We start from the raw sequence: 11642 nt of genomic DNA, 5'->3' as shown, positions 1-11642 counted from the left end.
CAAAAATACCAAACATGTTAATTTTTGCCTTATGGTTCGTGCAGCTTTGTGAACTTTTATTTTGCACTTAAACCACTTTTGCAACCACCGTAGGAAAATATGAATCATAGTGGGTTGACAAAATATTAAAGGCCAAATATCGTCATTTTGATAGTAAGTGGACAAAAAAAAAGCAACAACAACAAAAAAGTAATTTTATATGCTCAAAAGTATAAATGTCTATAACTCTTAAACAAAATGAGATATTTTCACCAAAACTTCACTGTAAAAAATTTCCCTGTAAAATAACAGTAAAGAGCTGGCAGCAGAGACGCCAGCAGTATACCGTTATTTTTACAGTATTCATATGTAAAATGATTTTACGGTAGTAGTCTGTAAACTAGAAAAACGGTATATTTCTGTATTTTTATAATTTACAGTAAAGAGCTGGCAGCAGAGACGCCAGCAGTATACCGTTATTTTTACAGTATTCATATGTAAAATGATTTTACGGTAGTAGTCTGTAAACTAGAAAAACGGTATATTTCTGTATTTTTATAATTTACAGTAAAGAGCTGGCAGCAGAGACGCCAGCAGTATACCGTTATTTTTACGGTATTCATATGTAAAATGACTTTACAGTAGTAGTCTGTAAACCAGAAATGCTGTATATGTCTGTAGTCACACTGTTAAATGATTTCACAGTCTAATACAGTAAACTGTGAGAATTAAAGTAACAACCTAAACAATATATTTTCAATATATAAATATATATTATAATTTTCAAATAATCACAGAAATATGTTGCATTTTTTAAAGAAGTTTTTTATTTTTTACTGTATTAGAAACACAATAAATTTAGCAGTTTCCTAAAATATCAGTCTTCGTTGCAATCAATATTAATTGCAATTAACTTCAGTATTCTCAGGGCTATAGGCAATTGCTTAAGATATGCATTATTGTGAATATTATGGAAAATAAGCAATAACTTCAAAATCAAATACCTTTATTCCAAAGAGCAATGTCAATTTTAGCATGAACACAAAAAATGAAAAAAAATAACATAAAACAAAATCCTGTTGGGCATTTCTACGAGATTTCTAGTAGCAAAAAGAGCCTAGTAGTATCTGTTTTAGACTATGGCAATAAACTTGAAGAGTTAGTTCACCCAGCCCATGATTTACTAACCTTCAAGTCAGTATATATGACATTCTTCTTTTAGATTCTTCTTTTTATTTCAAAATGCTTACACTACGTCTGACGTGCGTAACTGGTGTGCAATGTCAGACGTAGCGCAAGCGTTTTGAACTGCGAGAGGCGCTACACTTTTTTCATAAGCTGAATAAGAACGGTGATTAGCCTGAAGCTAGATAATTTACTTTATAAAATTTTAAATATGGATATTTTTCTGTCCGCAATAATTCACTTCAGAAGGCCCTTTTTAATCTGCCGGAGCCGTGTGGAGCAGTTATATGATGTATATGTGCACTTTTATGGACTTAAAAAAACAGAACAACAATGCCGTTATAAAGCTTGGAAGAGCTAGGACATTTATTAATATAACTCTGACTGTATTCGTCTGAAAGAATAATGTCATATACACATAGGATGACTTGAGGGTAGGAAATCATGGGCTAATTTTCATTGTTGTGTGAACTAACCCTTTAAATTGCTCAGAGACTGCCCCTAACCCTTACCAAACATGAAGGGAAAAACCTAGTTAATTAAAACCTAGTTTAATTTAACACATAAGTTTGAAGACCTACAAAGTACAGTACAACATTTTGAGAGTAGGCATCAATAATATGCATCAATTAAAACATTTTAGGGTTTATTTCATTTCAGGTTACTTTTTAAATTGTCCTGTGAGGTAGGCTTGTATTTTTACCGCTTAAAGTAGTCATTTGAGGTAGCTTGTGTATTTACATCTTAGTTTATATGGATCCAGGAGAGATGTCCATCACTTTGGTAGCCGCTGTTCCTCTCTGCAGTATTATTCCAGTGTTGTCACTGTCAAACAACAACAAACAATCATAATAATAAATAAACTGTAAAATCACGAACGTACAGTATACACTCCAAGCTAATGCTTACAAAAGTTAATAATACCAGTTCTCTTGTGGTTTAATGTGGTAATGCCAGACTGTCAAAACAAAGAGAGCGAGATTAAAGAGCTCACCGATTTATATCAAAGTTCCATTGAAAGTCAAGGAGATTCTTCAGTAGCATGGCGACGTGTCTCAAAAGACTTCTTCTGGACGATCATACCGTTCTTCTTGGAGACAACCTTGCCCCTTTTGGCCTTTGTCCCTTTCTCTGGATTTATACCAACAAAGCACCTGAAATCAAAATAGTCTAAGATCAGAGTGTTGCAACAACATGCTTTCAGTTAAATGCAATGAATTGTTTTGTTTTTTGTCTTTCTTCATTGCACAAATAGAGTGGACTTGAATGACATATAAAAGTGACATCAAATTAAATTATTTTAAAGTCAAGTCAACTTTATTTCTATAGCGCTTTTTACGATGCAGATTATTTCAAAGCAGTTACACAGTGTTAAACATGAAAATAATGCAACAGAATTTTGTTCGGCTGAAAAAAAGTGATGTCATCAGCTCCTTTCAAATATCATATAGCGACAATGTGGGCAGATCAGTAATTTAGTTTATTATAGTTAATTTAGTTTAGTAATTACATTTATTTGGATATTTAGTTAAAAAAATTATATACATACATATATATTTTTAATTATTACAATTTAGTATATAAAGCCTGTATAGTCAAGCAAAATACCATGTGTGTGGCTTGAAATGTACAGTACTAATACCATTTTATGCGGAAAAAAATACAAACAAATTAATTTAATTGTATATATCCATATAATGATGACAAGTAATGAAGAGTTTTTACCTCTAAATGAATTCCAGAGTGCAGGGTCCCTCATCTTGAAACTGAAGGTTGAATGTAGTTGCAAATACAGCAGCAAGCCCCATTGCAAATGTTGGTGTGATGCCCTAAGAGATTACACGGTCCTCAGAGATGATTATCCAACCTTTAACTGGGACTTGCCCAGTTGCACCTGAAACTTCAAGTCAAAGCATACATATTACCTTGTGTAAATGATATAGAATGTGTCTATCGATGAATCTAAATGAAATATACTAGGCAGTATCAGACTAGGACTTGCAGGAAGACTAAATTGTCTCAATGTCAGCTGAAGTAGCAGACACCTGTAGGGAACAAATACATTATTCTTACCATGGTAAGATTTTTAAGAAGAAAAATTATAAAAGGTCAATAATTAGTAAACACTAGGTGAGAGCAACCTACAGGCAAATGAGGTAGGCTAAGTACCTACAGTCAAACTGCTAAATAGATTTGGCAATCAAAAAATTATGGGTAGCAATTTTATTTTTTACAGGTATTGGGGGAGTTCTACTGCAAATGTTACCAAATTTAAACAAAAAAACACCCAAAAGTAATATTGTTTTGGCTATTCAAATCTGAGCCTCACTGTTAAATGAAATGTTCAAATACCAAGCAAGATAAGCTCCTGAGCATCAGTTTGATATCAAAAATTATTTGCGAAATGAAAAAAATTTCAATTACCGTTTATTTTGTAGATGCAAGACCCGATAGAGGTTGATGAAGAACACTCGATGATATCCAGCACGTCCTCTAAACTGTGTGTCCTCTTCTGGAAAATCTCCTATCCAAATAATGTTTCCTGAAGTCTCCCCAGGAGTTAATGGCAAATTATTTCTAGGTTTCATTAAAGAAAATTGTCCAAAAGCAGTAGCCTCGATTTGTTGTATCAAACTTCTGAACGTACAACAAACTCCACAGTCAACACTCAGTTTCCAAAAAATACTGTCGTGTACTGTAATTTAAAACATTAGCATACTGTTTAGGGCCTCTTTCCTGTTCCTCCAAATTAAGCAGCCCACAATGCATTGCTAACTACAGTATTAAACTGTTTAACAAGAAAACGGCATTTTAGTGTTGAAAATTGGCTGTAAATTTACAGCAATTGCTTACAGTGTTGACACACTTACGGACAAACTTTGAGGACAACAATTTGGCTGGATTGTGTCACTTGGTGGCGCTATAGTTGAACAAAACATGAAATTGCCACTATCTACAATACAGTATTATGATGCAAATTGTTATATTTTATGAATGCATTGGTGTATAATTACTAAACGCGGTATGTGCTATTGGCACTATGCCCTTAAGGTACTCATAAGGTTTCAAGACAACACCACTATATGGTCAAATGTTATAAGGAATATCTTTTGATTAATTAAGCCTATTGTCATGAAACTGGTTTTTATGGATTTCTTGGGTCATGCTGAGAACATTGGTACCAATTGTAGCATAGTCAGCCAAACTTAATATCCGCCATTTTGATTTCCTTTTAAAAACTACTTTTCGAACTCCTCCTCCTAGACCGAAGAGAAATGTTTTAAATTGCTCATTGGTGCAGTTGGTCTGACCTTTTTCTTCTAAGCGTTTAGATCCCATCATGAAGACTGATGTAAAGTCCTTACAATGTGTTCTTTTGTCCAAATTCAATGGCATTTGGAAACAAAATCCATCCAAGATAGTATATAACGTGAGGGAACTGTTGAATTGTTTTCATTCTGATAAAAATAATTGTATTTAGACATGAGTCATTAAAGAGCATGGTGTTTTGAGAAAAAATTTTTTTTTACATTCATTCACCACTCAAAAGTATTGATGTTAAATGGAAAAAAAGTTTATATAGTATGTACATGTGCTGTGTATTATGCTAATGCTTCCAAGAAACGTCTAAAGACTTGTTTTGTCTATGAGCATTTGACTGAATCCTGTTGATGCACAAATCCTTCTCTACATTCATATTTCCTTCTTTTATTAAACTTCATATTGCAGCACCTCTCATGTTTCTGCCACCTCAGGATGAATTGATTTGTTGTATTCCTCAATTCTAGTTTCGCTTAAAAAAATCTGCTTAAAGAATAAATGTAAATGTTTATTACAATGTCACAAACTATTGAAATTGTTTGTGAGTTGAGTCTCCCAAGCAGCCTATGTAGAGCGCTCCAGATTAGGCTCAGATGGGACTTTTTCTGCAGTTACTGGACTCATTTTGGGGGTAAAAAAGCTGAATTTAGATGAATGGATTATGCTTACCTATTCGTGTAACTGTAAAAGCACTGGGGTGATAACTAAAAGGTTTTAGGTTTCAATTAAGGGTGCTCGCACTGAGTTTACACTGAGTGGTATGGTTCAGTATGTGAAGCAATTTTTGCCGTTTTCATTGCCAGAAGTTGTTAATGGTCCCTAATCCCGTACCATACCACTTTTTGGCACCCTTCCGTTGGGGAGCTAGACTTAAGCCTAGTTCACACTGCCCGATTTTTGCCCCGATTTTGAGTCGCTGACAAGTTTTGTGAAATCGCCGATAAATGCCCGAGATCACAGGCAAATAGGTGCTCGTGCACGCAAGTGACAATCACGCAGTGTGAATGATCAAAGATGCGATCAGAGAGAATCGCCGACGAGTCGCCAACGCCGGTGAGATATTTGGCATGCTAAATATCTGGACCTGTCGGCGATTGAAACTCCTGCTGTGTGAACTGCGTTCTGACTGAAAATTACACCGACAGCCAATGAGAGAGTGAGATACAGGGCAGCAGGAGGTTCAGGGAGGAGTTATAGACAGAATATCAGTATTTTAATAGATATATTTACAATTCTATCAAACAGAAACAAAGGCCAAACATTTGCACGTCCAGCCGTAGCAGCAGCACATTGCAAGTTTATTTACCTCAAACTGTCTTTGCAGAACACAATCCTGGCTCCCTCTGTCTCTCCAACAATTTCTTCCGCCATAATCTTTTTTCTTTTTCTCCACAAATCAGCGCACATACTAGCCTAGAAATCTAGACGCACCCTAGCGGCAGCAAATTTAATCTGCCCGCAGGTGTCGTCTAGGAACTCTCAATACCCTTCTGAGCTGTGTTCCTCACAATCTGGACGGGCCAATCACATCGTGTATAGAGTCGGTAGGCGGGGCCATAATGACGACGGCCGAGTTGCGTTTGTGTGCTTCTAGTTAACACAGAAACTGGCGAACGGCGGCGGTCTTTCGAATCAGCTTTGACCACGACTCTGGAAGACTTGGAGTTAAGCTTTTCTCTGAGAAAAGAACAAAGAACGGCACTGAAGTCATTCTTAAGAAGGGAAGATGTGTTCGGAGTTTAGCCGACCGGATACGGCGAATGTTTAATCTGTCAGCGAGCTCTGCTTCACCTTCGTTGCTCTGGTTGGTGTAGCGCTATCCTATCGCGTACAGAGGGAGTTTAAAAGACAACCGTTTATCCGCCCCTCAGATTGAGCTGTCAATGGTGAGTTCCCAGACCAAACATCTTGATGTGGGTCTGGCTTGTCAGTCTACGCACATACAATTTGAAGCAAACTTTGTGCAGTTTATCATTTTTAATAACAATTCAAAGTTTCGCGCGAGAACTCCGGTCTGACGCACGTGGATCTCGCGTCGTTTACTCATCACATCGCACGTGTAGTTGGGAAACGTAGTTTGCGCACGGGAGAGAGAGAGTTGTCGGCGATTCTTCCTCTTGTTCAGTCCATAGACCGAAAAAAAATATGGACGACTCGACATCATCCGTTTCCGCTTGGCATATTTGAAGCTTTCAGACGGGGGTGCACGGCGCTGACATCTTGGGACCGAGTCTGCGCAGTAGCGATTTCGGGACCGGAGTTGCGCAGTAGAGCGCAGGAAGTAGTCACGATATCAAAAGCCCGCCCACACTCTCGCAGATGCAGAACAATTAATTATGTTGGTGTGAAATAAACAGTTATGGAAATGTGGAAATTAAAGCTAAAGCTCCAATCTGCTCCCAAAAATTCTGAAAAAAGTCCGTTAGTGCCTCAGTGACAACGTCACTCAGAGAAGCCGTCAGTCTTAGCTGTCAATCACGACGTCACACACACCGTTTTTATAGCATCAAATAACTAACTCAAACTAAACTTATTTTAAAAACGAACTCTTGAAATGAAATCATCGTGATGATAACTGCCTTCAATGACAATAACTAACTTTGGGGGAAAAATATTTGAAGTGTAATTTTATTGTTTAGTTTGTCTCGCGTCCATTAGAAAACACAGAGGGGCGGCTATACTGGGACCGGCCACTGGGGGGCGATCGAGGCACGAAAGCTTCAGTAAATGAGAGGGAGACTGCAGGCTTGGTTCAGACATGCAGTGTGAACTCCTCTGTCGTCAAACCATCGGTCAGTGTGAACACAGCAGTGACTGAATGATACCGCAGATAGTCATACAGTGTGAAAAGAGCAGTGACCCGACGAGTTTGAAAATCATGCAGCTTTACTGCAGAACATTGATTGGTTGACAGAGAATTGTCACTTGCATGTGCTACAAGGAGAATGACCACACGAGGCACACTTTTTTAAATATACAGTTGAAATACATTACTACTGTTATTGTGTCACAAAATTTAGTTTTAAGAGTTTGTCAGGCGAGAGTGTACTTGTCTAAACCTCAAATTTGTGGTTTATTTATAAAGATATTTAAACAATTTGAGCTGTAAGATCCAGTCGATCAGCGGTCGCTCATCGCTTGTAAAAGGGTTAGTTCACGCAAAAATGTAAATTCTGTCATTAATCCCTCATGTCGTTGGACACCCATCAGACCTCCGTTCATCTTCAAACACAGATGAAGATATTAGTGTTGAAATCCGATGGCTCAGAAAGGCCTTCATTGACACCAATGTCATTTCCTCTTTCAAGACCCATAAAGGCACTAAAGACGTCGTTACAAAGCCCATCTCACTACAGCGGCTCTACAATCATTTTATGAAGAGATGAGAATAGTTTTTGTACGCAAAAAAAAACGAAATAACGACTTATATAGTGATGGGCTAATTTCAAGACAAAGATTCGAACAGTTATGAATCAGTGAATGGATTCATGATTCGGATCGCTTGTGAAAATGCTGAAATGATGTGACCTTGGTGAACCGAATCATGAGATTCGTTGACGTCTTTGTGTTGCGTTCATATTTCAGTTGAACCGCACCAGAGTTGGTTTGGAAGCTGAACAGGTGAGTCTCGGTCCCCTTGTTTGATGCACACCAGGGTTCGGATGGCAGCGTTCACATAACCGCACTAAAAGAGCAATCGCAACAGGGTTCATTTTAATCCAACTTAACCTGCCGAGTGTGAACACAGCCTAGAGCTGATCTTTGAACCATCACTGTTGTGCCCTTGAGTGAGTTACTTAACCATTTAACCTCTGGTTAACCCCAGTGACTGTCCCTGTAATAAGTGCACGGTATTGCCTACAAAAACGGCCGGTTTGGACTACAACGAGCTTCTTCCGGGGTTGGTGACATCATAAACCCTTGCTATTAAAGGGTTAGTTCACCCAAACATTAAATGTATGTCATTAACTCCTCCCCCTAATGTCGCTCCACACCCGTAAGACCTCCGTTCATCTTCACACACAGTTTAAGATATTTTATATTTATTCCGACAGTGTATATAAGTGTATGCACACTATACTGTCCATGTCCAGAAAGGGAATAAAAACATCATCAGAGTAGTCCATATGAGACATCAGTGGGTTAATTAGAGTCTCTTGAAGCATCCAAAATACATTTTGGTCCAAAAAACACGTTTTTCTCTTCTACATTTGTTTTCAAACCTCAAATAAAGATTAAAACGGTCATGAATCAGCGTATTGATTTATGATTCTGATCGCGTGTCAAACTGCCAAACTGTTGAAATGACACGTGACATTGGCGATCAAAAAAATGAATCGATTCACTGATTCATAACCATTCAAATCTTTATTTCAGGTTTGAAAATAAACGCGGAAGAGAAGACAATGCTGAATAAAGTCGTAGTTGTTGTCATTTTTGGACCAAAATGTATTTTGGATGCTTCAAGAGACTCTAATTAACCCACTGATGTCTCATATGGACTACTGTGATGATGTTTTTATTCCCTTTCTGGACATGGACAGTATAGTGTGCATACACTTCCATACGCTCTCAGACTAAATATAAAATATCTTAAACTGTGTCTGAAGATGAACGGAGGTCTTACGGGTGTGGAGCGATATTAGGGTGAGGAGTTAATGACATAAATTTCATTTTTGGGTGAACTAACCCTTTAACGGTAACACTGCCCCCTGAGAACATGCAACAAAGTGGGTGTGGCATTTCTGGCAACCTGTGCTTGGCACTTTAGCCAATAAAAATACAGGAAACTACATTTGGGCATCTAACCAATCTAAGACCATTGTGTTTTTCGGAGGGATGGGCTTCATAGAAGCAGGAAGCAAACGAGCCGTTCAAAGCACAGTGGAGACAGCGGTGTGGAATAAAGGGAGAATATAAGAAAAATACAAGTATTTTATAAGTATTATATAATATAGTATATAAGTATTACGACATGTTATACTGCACCCCATAAACACAACCAAGCCTAGAAAAAAAACACGGAACCACCCCTTTAAAGTCCATTATTCCTCTCAAACTAAAAAAAGATCCTAAAAAATGTCATAAAGGCATCGTAAAATAACAAATCAAGTCTTCTGAAGAGACACAAACGATGGTTTATGATGAGCAGTTTTCCAACGACGCACATATTGTAGTAAACACGGATGGTTCAAATGATTACGTGATGCGCGAAAGCAACATGAGAGAGTAAATGCAGAATTAAAATTCTTGGATGATCTGAACATTTACAGTTTGAGTGGGCATGTTGACGATCTTTCTTGCAATTAGAGCTGTGACGGATTGCACTGATCATCTGAAGCACACACTGACGGAATGGCGCTCCTCAAAATCGCAAACATAATTTAAATCACTAGATCACATTTAGTTTTAGTAGTATGATTGTTTAAAGCATTTTAGATGGTTTATTCTTATATGTAAAGTGCATTAATAGACGAGACGGGACGAGATGAGCCCGGGAGAGATGCTTCCTGTATTGAGAGTAATGCTTGAGGGGAAAAAATGAAAGTTTTGGGAGTTTCAGTGACATAATTACATTAAACGACTATATGTAATGTTGAATATAATGAATGATGCAATGGGGGAATATTTGTGGGTCCTAATAATAATATTATTTTAATAATAATAAAGAAGTAAAGAAAGAGAACTCTTTATGTTGGCTTAAAATATCGATATGTATCTCGATATTTTAAGCCAACGTAAAGAGTTCTCTTTCTTTACTTATTAATATTAAAATAATATTATTTTACATATCGATACATATCGTATCGTGAGTTGAGTATCGTGACATATATCGAATCGTGACATGAGTGTATCGTATATGTATATACATTTTCTGACATTTTCTTATTTTATTAATAATTTTTCCAGCGATAAATATATTGTTCAATTTTCTTCATATTAAAATGATTTCTGAAGTGTCATGTGATCGTGTCCCCGTTGCAGTCCATCACATTACATTCTCTGTGAACGCCTCCTCACCGTTTAGCTTAACTTACAGGACATGTGCTAAAAATAAGGGGTTGTGTAAAAGTTCAGATCTTCCACTGATAATTCCCAGCACTTCTTTCTCAAAAATATCTTTACATTAGTCTACAATATTGCTGCGGGTGCTTATTTCTCCCTGTTTGACATCTGGTGTAGTCTGTGAGTCGAACATGCTGGTGTGGAGATGATGTCAGGCCCACATAAGAGTTTAATTATCAGCTGTTCGGCTGGGAAACGGTTCTGTAGAGTTTGGCTACATTCATCTTTTTCCTCTCATCCCCATACTTCTCCATGAAAGGAAATGGTGTGTTCTTGCGTAATGTGTGATGGGGCAGTTATAATTCAGATTAAAACAAACCCAATCACTTATTCCTGATGTTCAGCATGTTTGGTTTACCATTTCACTGTATAAAATGTGTAATTTATCATTGCTTATTTGGTTTAGAAATAGTAACAACAAAAGTATAAGTTTTCTCAAGAATGTGAGTAGTGTTTTTCTGTATAGAAATCGATGCTAAAGAGTTTTGGGTTCTGCTTAGGTATTCTGAGTGTTTTTTAGCACATTAATAATGTGGTTGCTAAGGTGTTCCAGATGGTTGCTAAGTTGGTTGCTGAGGTTATCAATATTTAGGAGGTGTATCACAGAATTCTAAGGTTGGGATCTTTCTATCTTATCTGTTTTTGGAACCATGACAGTTTCAGTTTGGACCTCATTTAGGACAAAAGCTATTACAGAATAAAATTTCCTAAGTGCATTATCTTATCTTAACTTCAGATAGGATAAGGGTATTACAGAAGCATCCTAAAAATTATCTTAAAGGTGTCATGAACTGGCTTTTGAAAAACAAATTATACTGTTGCCTGAGGTCATCTAATGACGTTCGTGTGGTTTTTACATTCAAAAACATCATAACTAATAAGTAATAAGCTATTTTCTACACTGGTTTTGAGGCTTTCTCCTGAACGCTGGGTTTTGATGGGCGTGTCACTGGAGACTTGGAAGTATACGCCCACGGCTAGGATTGGAAAAGATTTGCATATTTAATGAGCTTCAGCTCCGCTGTCATATCTATGTCTGTAAGTTCAGTTCACATGAGGGAGAGATTATTATAAAAGCGGCAACTGCAATG

At 37.2% G+C, this 11642-nt stretch overlaps 1 long non-coding RNA gene across 1 annotated transcript; it reads right to left on the bottom strand.

Annotated features, from left to right (window-relative positions):
- Positions 1 to 308: 308 nt before the first annotated feature.
- Positions 309 to 4021, bottom strand: LOC137083536 (uncharacterized). Its single transcript, XR_010906513.1, has 3 exons — positions 2890 to 4021; positions 2159 to 2318; positions 309 to 1989 (listed from the first exon to the last, which is right to left on the bottom strand). It is a non-coding gene; the product is annotated as an uncharacterized lncRNA (long non-coding RNA).
- Between the last annotated feature and the right edge of the window lie 7621 nt (positions 4022 to 11642).

The sequence above is a fragment of the Pseudorasbora parva genome, chromosome 7, assembly GCF_024679245.1.
Source record: "Pseudorasbora parva isolate DD20220531a chromosome 7, ASM2467924v1, whole genome shotgun sequence".
Lineage (NCBI taxonomy): Eukaryota > Metazoa > Chordata > Actinopteri > Cypriniformes > Gobionidae > Pseudorasbora > Pseudorasbora parva.
Note: the sequence above shows the minus strand (reverse complement) of the source record. Positions and strands in the feature narration are given on the sequence as shown.